The 20,557-nt window shown below is 39.9% G+C and overlaps 1 pseudogene; it reads right to left on the reverse strand.

Annotated features, from left to right (window-relative positions):
• Nucleotides 1–20,043: 20,043 nt before the first annotated feature.
• On the reverse strand, nt 20,044–20,557 carry LOC132490559 (histone H2A.N-like; annotated as a pseudogene).

Raw genomic sequence — 20,557 nt, forward strand, 5'->3', positions numbered from 1 at the left:
GGGAAAGAAATAAAGGGAGACATGTAGACTTAGATCCACTGTCAGATACTTGGGTTTCTGTTTGGCTCAGCTTAACTCTGTTACGAGAAGCCACAGTTCAGGCCTTCCATCTAAGTGTTTTTCTAAAGAAACTGACTCCAAGATATTTGAACTTCTTTTTTTTTTTTAACATCTTTTTTGGAGTATAATTGCTTTACAATGGTGTGCTAGTTTCTGCTTTATAACAAAGTGAATCAGCTATACATATACATATGTTCCCATATCTCTTCCCTCTTGCGTCTCCCTCCCTCTCACCCTCCCTATCCCACCCCTCTAGGTGGTCACAAAGCACCGAGCTGATCTCCCTGTGCTATGCAGCTGCTTCCCACTAGCTATCTATTTTACGTTTGGTAGTGTATATATGTACATGCCACTATCTCACTTTGTCCCAGCTTACCGTTCCCCCTCCCCGTGTCCTCAAGTCCATTCTCTATGTCTGCATCTTTATTCCTGTCCTGCCCCTAGGTTCTGAAGAACCTTTTTTTTTTCAGATTCCATATATATGTGTTAGCATGTGGTATTCGTTTTTCTCTTTCTGACTTCACTCAGTATGACAGACTCTAGATCCATCCACCTCACTACAAATAACTCAATTTTGTTTCTTTTTATGGCTGAGTAATATTCCATTGTATATATGTGCCACATCTTCTTTATCCATTCATCTGTCGATGGACACTTAGGTTGCTTCCATGTCCTGGCTATTGTAAATAGAGCTGCAATGAACATTGTGGTACATGACTCTTTTTGGATTATGGTTTTTTCAGGGTATATGCCCAGTAGTGGGATTGCTGGGTCGTATGGTAGTTGTATTTTTAGTTTTTTAAGGAACCTCCATACTGTTCTCCATAGTGGCTGTATCAATTTACATTCCCACCAACAGTACAAGAGGGTTCCCTTTTCTCCACACCCTCTCCAGCATTTATTGTTTGTAGGTTTTTTGATGATGGCCACTCTGACTGGTGTGAGGTGATACCTCATTGTAGTTTTGATCTGCATTTCTCTAATGATTAGTGATGTTGAACATCCTTTCATGTGTTTGTTGGCAATCTGTATATCTTCTTTGGAGAAATGTCTATTTAGGTCTTCTGCCCATTTTTGGATTGGGTTGTTTGTTCTTTTGATATTGAGCTGCATGAACTGCTTGTAAATTTTGGAGATTAATCCTTTGTCAGTTGTTTCATTTGAAAATATTTTCTCCCATTCTGAGGGTTGTCTTTTGGTCTTGTTTATGGTTTCCTTTGCTGTGCAAAAGCTTTTAAGTTTCATTATGTCCCATTTCTTTATTTTTGTCTTTATTTCCATTTCTCTAGGAGGTGGGTCAAAAAGGATCTTGCTGTGATTTATGTCATAGAGTGTTCTGCCTGTGTTTTCCTCTAAGAGTTTTATAGTGTCTGGCCTTACATTAGGTCTTTAATCCATTTTGAGTTTATTTTTGTGTATGGTGTTAGGGAGTGTTATAATTTCATTCTTTTACATGTAGCTGTCCAGTTTTCCCAGCACCATTTATTGAAGAGGCTTTCTTTTCTCCATTGTATATTCTTGCCTCCTTTATCAAAAATAAGGTGACCATATGTGGTGGGTTTATCTCTAGGCTTTCTATCCTGTTCCGTTGATCTATATTTCTGTTTTTTGTGCCAGTACCATACTGCCTTGATTACTGTAGCTTTGTAGTATAGTCTGAAGTCCGGGAGTCTGATTCCTCCAGCTCCGTTTTTCTTTCTCAAGATTGCTTTGGCTACTTGGGGTCTTTTGTGTTTCCATACAAATTGTGAAATTTTTTGCTTTAGTTCTGTGAAAAATGCCAGTGGTAGTTTGATAGAGATTGCATTGAATCTGTAGTTGGCTTTGGGTAGTATAGTCATTTTCACATTGTTGATTCTTCCAATCCAAGAACATGGTATATCTCTCCATCTTTTTGTATCCTCTTTAATTTCTTTCATCAGTGTCTTATAATTTTCTGCATACAGGTCTTTTGTCTCCTTAGGTAGGTTTATTCCTAGGTATTTTATTCTTTTTGTTGCAGTGGTAAATGGGAGTGCTTCCTTAATTTCTCTTTCAGATTTTTCATCATTAATGTATAGGAATGCAAGAGATTTCTGTGCATTAATTTTGTATCTTGCTACTTTACCAAATTCATTGATTAGCTCTAGTAGTTTTCTGGTAGCATCTTTAGGATTCTCTATGTATAGTATCACGTCATCTGTAAACAGTGACAGCTTTACTTCTTCTTTTCTGATTTGGATTCCTTTTATTTCTTTATCTTCTCTGATTGCTGTGGCTAAAACTTCCAAAACAATGTTGAATAAGAGTGGTGAGAGTGGGCAACCTTGTCTTGTTCCTGATCTTAGTGGAAATGGTTTCAGGTTTTCACCATTGAAGATGATGTTGGCTGTGGGTTTGTCATATATGGCCTTTATTGTGTTGAGAAAAGTTCCCTCTGTGCCTACTTTCTGGAGGGTTTTTAACATAAATGTGTGTTGAATTTTGTCGAAAGCTTTCTCTGCATCTATTGAGATGATCATATGGTTTTTATTCTTCAGTTTGTTAATATGGTGTATCACATTGATTGATTTGCATATACTGAAGAATCCTTGCATTCCTGAGATTAACCCCACTTGATCATGATGTATGATCCTTTTAATGTGTTGCTGGATTTTGTTTGCTAGTATTTTGTTGAGGATTTTTGTCTCTTATGTTCATCAGTGATATTGGCCTGTAGTTTTCTTTCTCTGTGACATCTTTGTCTGGTTTTGGTATCAGCATGATGGTGGCCTTGTAGAATGAGTTTGGGAATGTTCCTCTCTCTGCTATATTTTGGAAGAGTTTGACAAGGATAGGTGTTAGCTTTTCTCTAAATGTTTGATAGAATTTGCCTGTGAAGCCATCTGGTCCTGGGCTTTTGTTTGTTGGAAGATTTTTAATCACAGTTTTAATTTCAGTGCTTGTGATTGGTCTGTTTATATTTTCTGTTTCTTCCTGGTTCAGTCTCAGTTGGTTGTTCTTTTCTAAGAATTTGTCCATTTCTTCCAGGTTGTCCATTTTATTGGCATATGGTTGCTTGTAGTAATCTCTCATGATCCTTTGTATTTCTGCAGTGTCAGTTGTTACTTCTTGTTTTTCATTTCTAATTCTATTGATTTGAGTCTTCTCCCTTTTTTCTTCATGAGTCTGGCTAATGTTTTAGCAATTTTGTTTATCTTCTCAAAGAACCAGCTTTTAGGTTTATTGATCTTTGCTATTGTTTCCTTCATTTATTTCTGATCTGATCTTTATGATTTCTTTCCTTCTGCTAACTTTAGGGTGTTTTTGTTCTTCTTTCTCTAATTGCTTTAGGTGTAAGTTTAGGTTGTTTATTTGAGATGTTTCTTATTTCTTAAGGTAGGATTGTATTGCTATAAACTTCCCTCTTAGAACTACTTTTGCTGCATCCCATAGGTTTTGGGTCTTCATGTTATCATTGTCATTTGTTTCTAGGTATTTTTTGATTTCCTCTTTGATTTCTTCAGTGATCACTTCGTTATTAAGTAGTGTATTGTTTTGCCTCCATGTGGTTGTATTTTTTACAGATTTTATTCCTGTCATTGATATCTAGTCTTACAGTGTTGTGGTCAAAAAGATACTTGATATGATTTCAATTTTCTTAAATTTACCAAGGCTTGATTTGTGACCCAAGATATGATCTATCCTGGAGAATGTTCCATGAACACTTGAGAAGAAAGTGTATTGTGTTGTTTTTGGATGGAATATCTTATAAATATCAATTAAGTCCATCTTGTTTAATGTATCATTTAAAGCTTGTGTTTCCTTATTTATTTTCATTTTGGATGATGTGTCCATTGGTGAAAGTGGGGTGTTAAAGTCCCCTACTGTGAGTGTGTTTCTGTTGATTTCTCCTTTTATGGCTGTTAGCATTTGCCTTATGTATTGAGGTGCTCCTATGTTGGGTGCAAAAATATTTACAATTGTTACATCTTCTTCTTGGATTGATCCCTTGATCATTATGTAGTGTCATTCTTTGTCTCTTGTAATAGTCTTTATCTTAAAGTCTATTTTGTCTGATATGAGAATTGCTACTCCAGCTTTCTTTTGATTTCCATTTTCATGGAATATCTTTTTCCATCCCCTCACTTTCAGTCTGTATGTGTCCCTACATGAGGGATCCCTTTTCTCCACATCCTCACCAACACTTATTATTTGTTGTCTTTTTGATGACAGCCGTTCTTTTTGATAACAAATGTGAGGTGATATCCCTTTGTGGTTTTGGTTTGTATTTCCCTGATGATTAGTGATGTTGAGCATCTTTTCATGTGCTTGTTGGCCATTTGTATGTCTTCTTTGGAAAAATGTCCATTAAGATCATCTGCCCATTTTTTAATTGGGTTGTTTGTTTTTTTGATATTGAATGATATGAGTTCTTATATATTTTGGATGTGAACCCCTTATTGGGTATATTGTTTGGAAATATCTTCTCCCATTCATTAGGCGGCCTTTTTGTTTGTTGATAGTTTCTTTCACTGTGCAAGAGCTTTTAAGCTTGAAGTTGTCCCCTTTGTTTATTTTTGCTTTTGTTTTCTTTGGCTGAGGACACAGATCTAAAAAAGTACTACTGAGACTGATGTCAAAGAGCTTTACTGCCTGTTTTCTTCTAGGAGTTTTATAATTTCAGGCCTTACATTTAAGTCTTTAATCCATTTGAATTTATTCTTGTGTATGGTGTGAGAGAGTAGTCCAGTTTTGTTCTTTTGCATGTAGCTGTCCAGTTTTCCCAACACCATTTATTGAAGAGGCTGTCTTTTCCCATTGTATATTCTTCCTCCTTTGTCATAGATTAATTGCCCATAAGTACATGAGTTTATTTCTGGGCTCTCTATTCATTGATCTATGTGTCTCTTTTTGTGTCAGTACAGTACTGTTTTGATTACTTTAGCTTTGTAATATAGCCTGAAATCAGGGAGCATGATACCTCCAGCTTTGTTCTTTCTCAAAAATGTTTTGACTATTTAGGGTCTTTTAGTTTTCCACACAAATTTTTAGAATTATTTGTTCTAATTCTGTGAAGAATGCCATTGGTATTTTGATAGGGGTTGCACTGAATCTGCAGATGGCCTTGGATAGTATGGTAATTTTAACAATATTAATTCCTCCAGTCCATGAAGACGGTATATCTTGCCATCTGTTTATGTCACCTTCAATTTCTTTTTTTTTTATTGGAGTATAGCTGCTTTACAATGTTGTGTTATTTTCTGCTGTACAAAGTGGATCACTTATACAAAGTGAATCAGTTATACATACATATATCCACTCTTTTTTAGATATCCTTCCCATTTAGGTCACCAGAGAGCACTGAGCTGAGTTTTCTGTGCTATACAGTATGTTCTCATTGTTATCTATTTTATACATAGTAGTGTATATATGTCAGTCTCAATCTCCCAATCCATCCTACTCCCCCCTTCCCCCCTTGTTATCCATATGTTTGTTCTCCATGTCTGTGTCTCTATTTGTGCGTTGTGAATAAGTTCATCTGTACCATTTTTTTAGATTCCACATATATGCATTTATATACAATATTTTTCTCTTTCTGACTTACTTCAGTCTGTATGACAGTCTCTAGGTCCATCCACGTCTCTGCAAATGGCACAGTTTTGTTCCTTTTTATGGCTAATATTCCACTGTGTATATGTACCACATATTCTTTATCCATTCCTCTGTTGATGGACATTTAGGTAGCTTCCATGTCCTGGCAGTTGTAAATAGTGCTGCAATAAACATTGGGGTGCATGTCATCTTCAATTTCTTTCATCAGTGTCTTGTAGTTTTCCAGGAACAAATCGTTTAACTCCTTGGTTAGATTTATTCCTAGATATTTCATTCTTTTTGATATGATTGTGAATAGGATTATTTTCTTTATCTCTCTTTCTGATAGTTCACTGTTAGTGTATAAAAACACAACAGATTTCTGTATATTAATTTTGTGTCTTGCAGCCTTACCGAATTTATTGATGAGTTCTAATAGTTTTTTTTTTGTGACATATTTTGGATTTTCTCTATATACTATCATGTCATCTGCAAACAGTAACAGTTCTTTTCTGATTTGGATTCCTTTTACTTCCTTTTCTTGTCTGATTGCTGTGGCTCAGACTTCAATACTACGTTGAATAAAAGTGGTGAGAGTGGGCTGCTGAATAAAGTGGCAAGAGTGGGCATCCTTGTCTTTTTCCTGATCTTGCTTTCAGCTTTTCACTGTAGATGATGTAAGCTGTGGGCTTTTCATATATGGCCTTTATTATGTTGAGGTATGTTCCTCTATGCCCACTTTCCGGAGAGTTTTTTTTTTTTTTATCATAAATGGATGTTGGATTTTGTAAAAAGCTTTTACTGTGTCTATTAAGATGATCATATGATATTTATTTTTCAATTTCTTAATATGGGTGTTACCACCTTGATTGATTTGCAGATATTGAGCCATCCTTGAATCTCTGGGATAAATCCTACTTGATCATGGTGTATGAACCTTTTCATGTATTGTTGGATTCGGTTTGCTAGTGTTTGGTTGAGGATTTTTGCGTCTGGGTTTATCAGTGATATTGGACTGTAATTTTCTTTTTCATGTGGTATCTTTGTCTGGTTTTGGTATCTGGGTGATGCTGGCCTCATAGAATGAGTTAGGAAGCATTCCTTCCTCTGCATTTTTTGGGAATAGTTTGAGAAGGATAGAGATTAACTCTTCTCCCAGTGTTTGATAGAATTCACCTGGTAAGTCAGCATCAGTGTCCACGTAGTAGAACCAGCTCCCCAGAATGGCTGCCACCAGTGTCTGCGTCCCCAGGGGGAGCTCCAGTTACCTCCTGCCTCTCCAGGAGACTCTCCAGGATCAGCATGTGGGTCTGACCCAGGCTCCTTTCAAATGACTGCTTCTGTCCTGGGTCTTGGAGCATGTGAGATTTTGTGTGTGCCCTTTAAAAGTGGAGTCTCTGTTTCCCACAGCCCTCTGGCTCTCCCAGAAGTAAGCCCCAGTGGCCTTCAAAGGAAAGTGTTTTGGGAACTTGTCTTCCTGGAGCAGGACACCCAGCTGGGGAGCCCAGTGTAGGGGCTGGACCCCTCACTCCTCGAGAGGAACTTCCACAATTATTCTCCTGTTTGTGAATCACCCACCCGGGATATGGGTCTTGACTATACCACGACTCTGTCCCTCCTCCCATCTTGTTATGGTTCCTTCTTTATATCCTTAGTTAGAAGATCTTTTCTGCTAGTATTCTATGCTTTCTCATCAATAGCTGCACTGTCAGTAGTTATAATTGTGGTGTGCCCATGGGAAGAGGTGAGCTCAGGGTCTTTCTACTCTGCCATCTTGGCCACACCCCTGAAATATTCATATTTTTAAAGATACGTGTATTGCATAGAATATGTAACAGTGAACTGATAACGATGTATGCAATTTACTTTAAAATACTTAAGCCAGGGCCTCCCTGGTGGTGCAGTGGTTGAGAGTCCGCCTGCCGATGCAGGGGATACGGGTTCGTGCCCCGGTCTGGGAGGATCCCATATGCCGCGGAGTGGCTGGGCCCGTGAGCCATGGCCGCTGGGCCTGCGCGTCCGGAGCCTGTGCTCCGCAACGGGAGAGGCCACAACAGTGAGAGGCCCGCATACCGCAAAAAATAAAAAATAAAAATAAAATAAAATAAAATAAAATACTTAAGCCAAAAAAAAAAGCTGATTAAGGAAATGTGGCAAAATCTTGAAAATTACTGAATCTGAGTGATGGATTTATAGGGGTTTTCTGTATCACTCTCCCTGCTTTTACAATGTTTGAACACTTTCATAATAAAATAGGATCTATCCAAAATTTGGTCACTTTCTCACTCCTTGCACTGCTGTTATCCTGGTCCAAGCCACCATCCTCTTCCTCTTGCAATAGTCCCCTGACATGTTTCCCTGCTTCTGCCCTTGCCTCCCTATAGTCTAACCTTAGTGCAGCAGCCAGAGCGAGCCTTTGAAATAGAAGTCAAACCATGACATTCCTCTACACAAAACCTTCCAGTGGCTCTCATCCTTTTGAAGTCCTGCCCACTCTTCACTGTCTGGCCACCAGCGCTCTCCTGCGCATTACTTCTCTGCCTTCATCCCATCATCCCCTCTCCTGGCTCACTCTGCATCCACCTCACTGGCCTCCTTGTTATTCTTTGGACCAGTCAGCATGCTCTCAATTCAGGGCCTTTCCACTTCCCATTTCCTTTTTCTGGATTTCTCTCTCCAGATGTCCTTCCGCCTTCTTCTCTCACCTCCCCAGATCTTCACTCAAGGGTCACTTTTCTCGGTGAGGCCAACCCAAGTCATCGTCTCTAAAACTGTACTCTGTCCTCTAATCCTGGACACACCCCTTCTCCCTTTCCCAAGCTGACTTTCTTCGTAGTGCTCCCCTTAAATTGACATACTATGTATTTCACCCTCAAGAATGAGGACAGAGATTTTTGTCTGTTTTGCTCCTGTTTTTAGCCTCACTGTTTAGAACAGTGCCTGGCATCTATGAGGTGCTCAATATTTTAAAAATACTGTTGATTGAATCTCATTTATTTTTCGTCATTAATGCAAGGTAGTATGCATTACCTTGGGGCATTACCATGGGGCAAGAGAAGGGTCTTGATGCAGAGTGGATTGGTCTGAATTTCAGATCTGCCATGTCTGAGCTAGAAAGGTGACCTTGGAACAAGCATTTGTCCCCTCTGAACCTCAATTTGCTCATCTTTGAAGTGGGGAGAACACTACTCACTTCTACTCTCTATTAGGATCAAAATGAAAATTACCATTCAAGTGTTAGGAATCATCCTAACAATTATATAGTAATACTTATCATTTATTGAACACAAAATGTGCTCCAGGCACTGTGATGATAGCTTAATATATAGAGTATAAATATAAAATTTCACTTAATTACCACAATAACCATATGAACTGAGTTTTTTATTTTTAAAGTTTACAGGTGGGGAAACTGAGGCAGGGGAGTTAAAAGGGGTTTGTCCAAGGTCACATGCAATTAAGTGGTAGATCAGATATTTTATATAGAAAGACACTGTGTTGCCTGACTCTTTCACAAGTGTGTATCCACGTACTACATACATAATAAAAGCAAACAGAATAAAGCCCAAAACTCCCCCAGGGGACCCACTGAGCTGGGATGAAATTTCTCTAGGTTCCTGACAGTCTCATTTAAAACCTTGTGCATCTCTTATGGATTGTATCTAATCTCATTCAGTTTAGGGCAGAGGTCCCTGAGCAGAAGGTCTTATAAAATACCCATGCCCCCATCCCTTCTAAATATCTACTCCATTCATAGATATATGTTGCAGATGCCATATGAAGAATGTTTGTCAAGGGTCTTTGTTTTCAAAGAGTGTATAATTGGGAAGGCAAAATATATAATGCAAAGTAAATATTAATATACTCGGGTGAGGCCTTAGCACAGGAACTTTACCAGCCTTTCTTTTTCACTGTGTAAAATGTAGAAGTTGGACTAGACAATCTCTAAGGGGCCTTTAGTTCAGGTATTTTGGAATCTGTGATTTTGTTGTAGGCTGTTCAAGATTTTAAATAAGTCATGAAGGCCCATGGCTGGTATTAGACTCCAAGCCATAGGAATCCAGGAGAGAATTCAATATACCTTTGGGTCACTTGGGAAATATTTTGGTAAACACAAAAGACACATGTGTTCTCCTTGAATATAAGATTAAGGAAGGTGACAGGGTAATTACATTTTTATATAATTCTCAGCTTAAAAGGAGGAAGTACCAAAGGAAAAAGAAAAGGAACAAAAACCAAGCAGTGAATTCTGGAAAGCTTACACACAATCAAGGCAAATGGACTTTGCTCACAATGGATTCTCTATCCTTGACTGAATAGTCAGACAAACACTTAACGAGAACCTTATAGCCGGTAGCAAGTTAAGTGGTGGAGAAGGCTTTTTGCCTACTCAGTTGGGCTAAAGCTTTTGGACGAGTGCTCAGGGCTTACAGATGAGAGAAAAGCAACAGAGGGAGCTGTGTTGGGGAATAGTTAAAAGCAGAGGCATGGAGTAAACAGGTTTTCAACAAGACACTCTTCTTTTTGAAAAGTCACTCTAAGCAAACCCTGCTTTTTACTTCCAAATCACCTTAGCAGGAAGCTTTAGAAAATGAGCAGGGGCAGCAAAAGTAAACACTGAACCACAGTGCCCTTCACATGTCTCACCTCCCTGTTCCGTTCTTGCCATGATGTTAAAAATGGCTATGTTAAAAAAAATGAAAATAACATACTCCTTCCCCATTATAAAGGAGCACAAACTTGAACAAGTATCTTTGGAAGAGGCAGGACAGCAAAGGAGTTCAGCTCTGATATCAGGCAGACTTAGTGTGTACTCTTGGGCATGTAACTTAACCTCTCTGAGCCTCAGTTTTCTCATCTGTAAAGTGGAGATAATAATGGTAACTACCTTTTAGGACTGTCGTGAGGATTGAAGGTAATACATTTCAAGTGTTTAGTAGGAGACCTGGAGCACTGTAGTAAACTCTGAGTCAACAGTAGATATAATTACCATTGTTATTTATTATTTTTATTTTGACAATTGCATTGGTGTACAAATACAAGACAACTCTGCTTCAGTTGTAGAGTAATTTTCGGTTACCTTCCTCTGTGACTTTGGGAATGTTTAGATGTAGTCAGTAGATTACCCTAGGAAGGAGCAACTTGTGGATGGCTCTTCCCTGCCCGCGTGCAGCCAGCCTCCAGGCCTCTGTTTAAGCACCATTTCCTCCAGAACCCCTCGATCCTTGACAGGTCACCCCCATTTCCTTCAGAGCCCTTACCACAATTGTAATTGGGTGGTGATTTGTGTCATTATTTGTTTAACGTATAAGCAGTATAATTTTTCAAAAGTTGAAGACATGACTTTCATCTAAATGTAGAGTGAGTATATGTCAACGATTTACCTAACCCAGGCGTCTAGCAGCATGACGGGGCTGGTTCTCAGAGCATTTGTCAGTTGGGCAGGGCGTGCTGAAGCTAGTTGGCTACCTTACAGGCAAAACAGTTAGTGCTGTACAGGGCAATAAAACTATAAGCTTTTGGGTTATCTTTAGTACTAGACAAAAATCATTTGCTTCTTCACTGGACAAAAGTCTAAGCATACAAGTTAACATATAGCTTCACAGGGGCTTGGCTTGTATCCATGGTAAATAGTAAATAAAAGTACATTCTGCTAGAGAATGAAATAACCCCTTGGTGGGGGGGGCAGCAGCTGTTAAATAAAGCTTCGGTATGACTTTGAAAAGACGTGCAGTCATCTTTATGCCTTATTGCCAATATTTGGCTTAGCAGATGTCTATCTCCTCATTTTTATTGTTTAAAGCAATATACTTATTACTTTTAATGGTAAAGCATTTATCATTAAAACCAAGAACAAGACCGGGACTTCCCTGGGAGTCCATTGGTTAGGACTCTGCGCTTCCACTGCAGGGGGCATGGGTTTGATCTCTAGTTAGGGAACTAAGATCCCACATGCCATCCAGTGTGGCTCCAAAAACAGCAACAAGAGCAACAAAACCCCTGAGAACAAGAAAGCCCATTTACATATCATTATTTAGGAGTTCTGACCAATGCAATAAAGTTAAAAATAAATGCAACTGGCAGGAAGGCAAAGAGTTTACATAGTGGTACTAAATAAAAATTAAATAAAATTTAAAATATGCCATGTTACTGGTGAAAAGACAATATAGGAAAAATGTGTTTTCAAAAAACCGTTTTATTACCATAATTGCTATTTTATTTATAATTTTATCTGAAAGAACAAGCAGGCAACATAGACAAGAAAATTCACAAAGGGTAATAACAAAATAGTATTCTTGACAGATATTCAATATATTTGTAGATAAAACAGAGTGACGTTGCCTTAAAAACATAGAGCTATCAATAGAAAGACAGAGAAAGCTCCTGAAAGGACTCGAGTCCAGCAGCAGGTGAGTCCCTTGTGCTTCCCTGGGGGCGCAGTGGTTAAGAATCCGCCTGCTAGTGCAGGGGACACGGGTTCGAGCCCTGGTCTGGGAAGATCCCACATGCCGCGGAGCAACTAAGCCAGTGTGCCACAACTACTGAGCCCGCGTGCCACAGCTACTGAAGCCTGCGTGCCTAGAGCCCATGCTCCTCAACAAGAGAAGCCACCACAGTGAGACTGTGTGGGACTATGTGGTCCTGTATCCTCAGCCTGGCACAGTGCCTGGTGTCTACACCAAGCCTCTGGGTTTGGGGGAGGCCTGTGGTGTCTTTGCCGTAATGTCTTGTTGGCTGTGCCCTCTGGGGTGTGCCCTAGCCCCCTGACTGGAGCCAATCCCCGTGGTAGAGTTGGTTCCCTAAACTCACACCTGGTGTCCTAGATTTTATTTTGCATTTTTGTGTTTAAGTTCAGAAGATTGAGCTATCATTTAATTTTCTTCATGGTGCCTTTAGGTTTTATGATCAAAACCACATTTACTTTATAAAAACAAAATTAGTTATATGCTGTTCTCTATATTTTGGAATAGTTTTGGTAGCAAGAAAGGAGTAAATTGTTTTCTGAAATTTAAGACAATAATCTAGTGACTCCAGTAGTGCCATTTGTTTTTTGGGGGCATGAACCTTTTATAACTGTTTCTATTTCTGTAATTAGTCTGTTGACCTATTTATGTTCTTTCTTTTGTGATATCTTATTTATTATTTCATACTTAGCAGCTACCTACAGAGTATTAGTAATCATACTTATGAATGCATAGCTTAGAATATCATCCCTACTTTAAAATATTTATTTCTATTCATTGCCAATATGTTTTTTTCACCCCACATTTAAAAATTTTTAATAAATTTGCTAATTAGGGATTAGTGATTTTGGGGAAGAATTGGGGTTTGCTTTTATTTATTTTTTCTTCTTTATTAATCTTATTAAGATAAAAATAAGTGCTCTTCTAAGCACTGCTTTGGGAGAACTCCACACTTTTAATATGGAAATATTCTTTCAAAATATTCTGTTATATAAGGAATTTTCTTCTTGATGTAGGAAGTACTGAAGCACTTAAAATTTTTATATGGTGCCGAGCTTTTAAATTTTGCATGCATTTAAAAACTCTGGTTCATTGAGATGTGATTTATGTATAATAAAATGTATCCCTTTTAACCAGAGAATTTAATGAGCTTTGACAAATGTATACAACTGTGGGACAACCAGCACAATCATGATATAGAACATTTCTGTCACTCTAAAAAGTTTTCAATGCTCCTTTGTAACCAAATTCCATATCCTACCCCCGGTTCCTGGCAACCACTGATCTGTTCCCTCTTCCGGTAGTTTTGCCTCTTAGAAAATGTCATGTAGATGCCATCATACAGTGTTCGTAATTTGTGTCTGGCTTCTTTTGCTCTGAATAGTATTTTTTAGATTCATCCATGTGTTGCATGCATCAACAGAATGCTCCTTTCCATTGCTGAGCAGTATCTGTTATGTCGATGTACCACAGTTAGCTTGTCCACTAACCAATTAGTGAACATTTGGGCTGTTTTCAGTTTTTGGCTATTATGAATGAAGCTGATAGGAATTTTGCCTGCACTTTTAGTTTCTACTTCTATTGTTTTTAATATTTTGGAATATTAGATGTTCTGGCTTCGTTTTATCTCCTTTCACATATAATGTGAATTTTTATGAGATCCTTATATTCTTAAAAACAAAGTGTATTCTTTTCTTCTATCTTTCACGTCTCTCCCTTGTCTGTCCAATTGATGCCGTTGATCAGCTCTGCAATTTCTTTTTTGTGTGTGTGTGGTACGCGGGCCTCTCACTGCTGTGGCCTCTCCCGTTGTGGAGCACAGGCTCCGGATGCGCAGGCTCAGCGGCCATGGCTCACGGGCCCAGCCGCTCTGCAGCATGTGGGATCTTCCTGGACCAGGGCACGAACTCACGTCCCCTGCATTGGCAGGCGGACTCCCAACTACTGCGCCACCAGGGAAGCCCCTGCAATTTCTTTTATTAGTTTGTTATTTATCGATTACTCGCATTCTGGTTATTTCATATCGAGAGGCAACGTAATGTAGTGGTTAAGAGCATGGGCCCTGGAGCTCGACAGACTCAAGTCTGAATCACGGGTTCACCTCTGATTAGCTGAATATTCATGGCAAAGACACTTAACCTCTTTGCATCCCAGTCTCCTCATTGGTAAAACAAGAACAGTTACAGCACCTGCCTTATAGGGCTGTGAGAATTGAGATAATGTATGTATGTAAGGTGCCCAGCACAGTTTCAGGCACTTAGAAAAATCTCAATAAATGGTAGCTTTGGCTGCTTTTATAGTGGAACAATTAGGTTTCTAATGTCAATTTATCTCTTATTTTTTCTTGAATTTCAGTTATTTTTATTGTATGTGTTATGTTCAGCTGTTGTTTGGGACATAAAAATTCAGTTTTGTTGGACTTTGATTCTTTAACCTGTAGTTTCCAACTTTCATTGAGTGACTGGCTCATCTCAGTGCTTTTACCATGATACTGGTGTTAACAAGTGTTTTTTATGGCTGTGATGATTGTTTTTATGGCTGTTACCATTATGCTTTTGTAACTCTGCTCTTACAGTGTTCTCACGGGGTTGAGTGGCCTCCAAGTCAAATGCCTATGAAGGCCACACAGACAGCATAATCGTGAGAAACAGACCAAGACTACCGCAATCAGGGCTCAGCTACTACCTGACTGTTTTCATCACCTTTGAAAACAACATTCATTTGTCACACACAACCTGCCCATCTCAGCACCTGCCTGGAATCTCGCCTAAGTTTTGTCTGTCAGTTAAAAGAATTCTTTTAGTTGTATCTGTTTCAGGCAGCCAGTTATAGGATTTATGTTTTCCTGAAGCCCACATTCTGTGTGGGAATATTCTTGCTTATACTCACCGTGATATTGAACCCATCAGTAGTAGTCATAGTATCTGCCACTAAGTTTAGCTGAACTGTTGTTAGAGTCTAGTTTTATTTCTACTCTATGTGTTTTCTTCAGTCATGTCAAATGTCAAAAAAACCTCTTTGAAATTTTTTAAATGGCACGGATAATACGGGAATATACTATCATTGTAAAAGGTTTTGTACAGACACTATAGAGGTGTAGAGCATGAAACGTAAGAATCCCTTTCAATTTTTCCCTCCCCCAGTCTCACTCCCTTCCCAAGGGAAAATCCCAGTAGCAGTCTAGAGTACCTTTCTGCTCCTCTTTTCTATACACTTAAAAAAAATTTCTGGGCTTCCCTGCTGGCGCAGTGGTTGAGAGTCCGCCTGCCGATGCACGGGACACGGGTCTGTGCCCCAGTCCGGGAAGATCCCACATGCCGCAGAGTGGCTGGGCCCGTGAGCCATGGCCGCTGAGCCTGCACGTCGGGAGCCTGTGCTCCGCAGTGGGAGAGGCCACAATAGTGAGAGGCCCTCGTACCACCAAAAAAAAAAGTTCAAGTGTAATTTATTGTAGGAAAGGGCACAGATCGTAAGTACACAACTTGGTAAATTTTCAACAACTGAACATACCCCTATAACGATCACCCAGATTAAGAAACAAACTATTACCAGCATCTGACTTGTGTACTCTACCAGTCTGCATTCCCTTCGAGCGTTGCTCCTTTTGTACTTTGTATAAATGACAGCATACAAGATGTGCCCTATCATGTCTGGCTTCTTTTGCTCAATGTGGTGTTGACAGATTCTTCCATATCACTGAGTGTGGGCACAGATCTTTCCTGCTCTTCATGGTCTAGTACTCCCCGGTATATCACCATTTGCTCATCCATTCTATTACTGATGGACGTTTGTGTTGTGTCCAGTTTTTGTCTGACTAGTGCTGCTGTAAACAATCATGTACAGGTTGTAGAGCAAACTAAGTTTTCATTTCTTATGGGGAAATATCTAGGTGTGAACTTGCTGGGTCATGTGTTAAGTGTATGTCTAACAGTGTAAGGAATCATCAATCTGTTTTCCAAAGTGGCTTTACCATTTGCATTTCCATCAGCAGTGCATGAGAGTTCCAACTGCATTGCATCTGCTCAGCATTTGGTGTTGTATTTTTTATTTTATCCACTCTAATGCATGTGACATGGTGTCTTGTTGTGTTTAATGTGCATTTTCCTAATGCCCAGTGATGTAGAGTATCTGTACATGTGTCTGTTTGCCTTCTGCATATCCTCTTTGGTCAAGTGACTATTCTGTAATTTTCTCACCAAAAACCTGGGTTTTTTGGTTTCTTACTGTCGATTTCTGGGAGTTCTTGATATATTCTGGACGCAAATCCTTTGTTAGACATATGATTTGCAAATATTTTCTCCAGTATGAAGCTTCTTTGGCCCACGCGAGTTTTACGGGTTTTTTTTTGTGGTACGCGGGCATCTCACTGTTGTGGTCTCTCCCGTTGTGGAGCACAGGCTCCGGACGTGCAGGCTCAGCGGCCATGGCTCACGGGCCCAGCCGCTCCACGGCATGTGGGATCTTCCCGGACCGGGGCATGAACCCACGTCCCCTGCATCGGCAGGCGGACTCTCAACCACTGCTCCACCAGGGAAGCCTGAGTTTTACCTTTTTATGTAGACAAATTTGCCAGTCTGTTTTTTTTAGCTTCTTTTGTTAGTGTATTGCTTTAGAGGGATTATTAAAGTTATATACACCTTCCTTTCTACTGTTTAAAAAATAACATTAAAGGGTTTCCCTGGTGGCGCAGTGGTTGAGAGTCTGCCTGCCGATGCAGGGGACATGGGTTCGTGCCCCGGTCCGGGAAGATCCCACATGCCGCAGAGCGGCTGGGTCCGTGAGCCATGGCCGCTGAGCCTGCATGTCCGGAGCCTGTGCTCCACAACGGGAGAGGCCACAGCAGTGAGAGGTCCGCGTACAGCAAAAAAAAAAAAAAAATTAAAAACCATCAATAGACATATTAAAACTTACATTTTTTCCTATCCAGTATCTTCTTCCTTCTCTTAAAAACAGGAGAAACTTTTCGTGCCTTTTCTTCTTTTCCTTCTTTCCTTTCCTCGTAGTCTCATATTGTGATATAATTCCAAACTGCTATTACCCTGTATCATCATTTAGCTTAATTTTTTGTTCTTGCTTTTGTTTTCCTCTAGCATGTTGTCTAGGCATTTCTTTCAGAGAGAGTTTCACAGGTTACAAACTTTAAATTCTTGAATATTAGAGAACATTTATTTTCTCCTCATTCTTAAAGGACTAGGTAATAATTACAAGTTGAAAATAGTTTCAAGGTACTGTTTCTTTGTCTTCCTGCCCCCAGTATGACAGTGAGAAATGCAATACCATCCGATTGCCATGGATTTTTTTTGTCTACTTATTTATTTTCTTTGGAAGTTTTAGGATTTTCTTTTTACCTTTGGTTTTCTGAAGTATCACCACAACGTTCTAGGTGTTAGTCTTCTTAAAATATTTTTTAAATTTATCCTTCTTGACACTTTGTGTGCCCTTTCAATTTGAAAACCCATATATTCTTTCAAAAAATTTTGTGATAGCAAAACATATGTGATTCTTTCTTTATGCATTATAATGTGTAACTTATATATTATATACATTATATATAACAAGATCTAGCAGCAAGTCTAATAACTACCATAATTTCAAGGTTATGATGAGCTTACACGATATCCTAAGATATGAAAATAGCTGTGATTTCTATTGGTGAAAAAGTCACACTGTTAATGCATTGAAAACCCATACATTCTTTTTTTTTTTAACTTTTTACTTTATTTTGGAGCATAGTTGATTAACAATGTTGTGTTCGTTTCAGGTGTACAACAAAGTGATTCAGTTATACATATACATGTATCTATTCTTTTTCAGATTCTTTTCCCAATTAGGTTGTTACAGAATACTGAGCAGAGTTCCCTGTGCCATACAGTAGGTCCTTGTTGGTTACCTATTTTAAATATAACCGTGTGTACACGGCTAGAATGAGATGAGAGGAGGGGAGAAAGGAGAATGAGAGGAGGGGGAGAAAGGAGGGGAGAATGAGAGAGGGGAGAATGAGAGGATGGGAGAAAGGAGGAGAAAGAGAGAGAGGAAAAGTGAGAGGGAGGGAGGGAGTGGAGGGATGCGGGGAGAGCGAGCCTTCATCCGGGCACACCCATCACGTGCAGACCGGGTGCTGCAGCAGCGGTGGCAGGCTCATGGCTGGCAGTGATTGGCCACGTTCTTCCGCCCCAGGAATATTCTGGTTTTCTGTCTTGGTGTCTTCACCTGCATCTGTTAAGTTGAGAAGCTGAGGTGCGGGGCATGGGCTATTGGATTGGCCCCGGTCTGTCAGGCTTGGATCCGTCCTCTCTGCGCAGGGGCTCTTATCTCTGTGCTCACCCCTTCCACCCGCCTTACTCCCCATTTTGTGCTGTTGAATGTACATTTTAACTGGAGACATGCAGGCATGTTAAAGTTTGAGAAGCACTGCTCTACAGAACTCCTGTTCACCCCCAATGCTCTCAGAATAACATGTTTCTCACCTTCAATGGTAGAGTGCAAATTCCTTAAGGATAGGCTTCTTGACTAATTCATCCTCGAGGCTGGAGCACCTAGCACGAGCTGCTCATAAATATATTTGAATAAATGACTTTTCCTGACTTTCACCTTTAGAAAAATTGTAACCTTTCTGGGAAATGGTCAAGTTGAACAATTTTGAGAATTAGCAAATCTTGGGAGGCTTCTAGAAGTAGAGTGTGGTCAGAAGAATAATGTCCTTCCCCTAAGTCTTAATCAGTCTAGATCCTAATCCCCACCGCCCAGACACGTGAGTACGTTCCTTTATGTGGCAGTTGTGATTGAGGGCCTTGAGGTGGGGAGATGGCCCTGGGTTATCCCAGTGGAGCCAAGGGCATCACACGAGTCCTTAACAGCAGAGAACATTTCTGGCTGGAGAGAGCCAGAGAGATGGCAGTGTGAGAACTTGACCTGCCAAGAATGGGGAAGAATTGTTTCTTCTTTAGTTGTGGAGAATTGTCTCTCCCAACACAAAATACATGCTAGTATTCCCATCTCACAAACAAGACATTTGGGGCAAAAGAAAGTCAAACAACTTGTCCAAGGGCACAAGAGGTAGTAAAGCCTCAAATTTATATATATATTCAGAAACCCATGATCTTCCCACCATATGCTGCTGTCTACTGGGAAGACTGTTGGCAAAATAATTACACACATTGGTTTTTTTTTTTTTTTTTTTTTCTGTACACAGGCCTCTCACTGTTGTGGCCTCTCCCATTGCAGAGCACAGGCTCCGGACGTGTAGGCTCAGCAGCCATGGTTCACAGACCCAGCTGCTCCACGGCTGTGGGATCTTCCTGGACTGGGGCACGAACCCGTGTCCCCTGCATTGGCAGGTGGACTCTCAACCACTGTACCACCAGGGAAGCCCCACACATTGGTTTTTACTATGAATCAATAAGATAACAAATGCAAACTTGGTATTAAAAAATTTACCAGGAGGTAGTGGGATTTCTGATGGACATGTAGAGATATTTATTCATCCATTCATTTATAACTTTTAGTATAAACCTTCTCTGTATCTACTCTGTGGTAGGAATAGGTGCAGAGCATGAAGAGAAAGGGGGAGAAAAAGTTTAGAAAGGAACATGCTGGTACGGGGATGCCTCCATGCCACTTAGCACAATGGTGTTCTGAATCAACAAAGTCAAGATTTGAGAGTCTGGACAACTTTGACATCCAGAAGGGTTGCTTTTCCTGAACCTCTAATCTCTTTAAATTGAAAGTCACTTCAATCTCTTCCTTGTGACCTCTCTGGATCTTTGGTTTCATTGAAGTATAATCTGGGCAGCTTCTGTGGAAATTTATCATTGCATTAAGCAAGAAGATACATTTTGATTCAGGGAAAACCTTCATCTCTTATTTAAAGTCCAAAAGTTAAAAGACATTTGGAGTAAATTTTCTTTTTTGTTTTTGAAAGTGCCTTTCCTTTATTTTAATTTTTTTTCACAAATTATGTCTGAGACTAAAAATGCAAGACCCAGAGACCAGGTGTGTCACACCAAGACCACCACTGCAGCGGGTACTTCTCAGATACTTCATCTTCCAGCTCAGTCCTCCAGCGGATCCAATTTTCTTTGACAAGTGTAATCTTTTCAACAACAGGGCCATTCAGGTTCACTTCATTTATTCCCAAGCTCTTCAGAGAGCATCTCTGCTTGACTGCCTAAAGGATCTCTCTGCTGGTGACGGCTCTTCTGTGGATGTAGAGGGACAGTCTAACTGCCTCTAGGCTAACCCATTCCAGCCACCAAATCCTCCAGAGCTCCCAGTGCATCCAAGATCCAGAAGCACCCACTGAAGTCCGGGTGGCTTTGCTTTAGCATTTTCCCCATGCAACTAAAATGTGCCTCCTTCTTCTTCTTCCTCCTTTTCTTCCCAGAGACAGAGCTGGCCCGCTCATCCTTCTCTTTGGCTGGGGTATAAATTGTGGACTTCTTCTTAGGGAATCATAGGCCATGTAAGCAAATGAAGCGCAT

The sequence above is a fragment of the Mesoplodon densirostris genome, chromosome 5 (assembly GCF_025265405.1).
Source record: "Mesoplodon densirostris isolate mMesDen1 chromosome 5, mMesDen1 primary haplotype, whole genome shotgun sequence".
Classification (NCBI taxonomy): domain Eukaryota; kingdom Metazoa; phylum Chordata; class Mammalia; order Artiodactyla; family Ziphiidae; genus Mesoplodon; species Mesoplodon densirostris.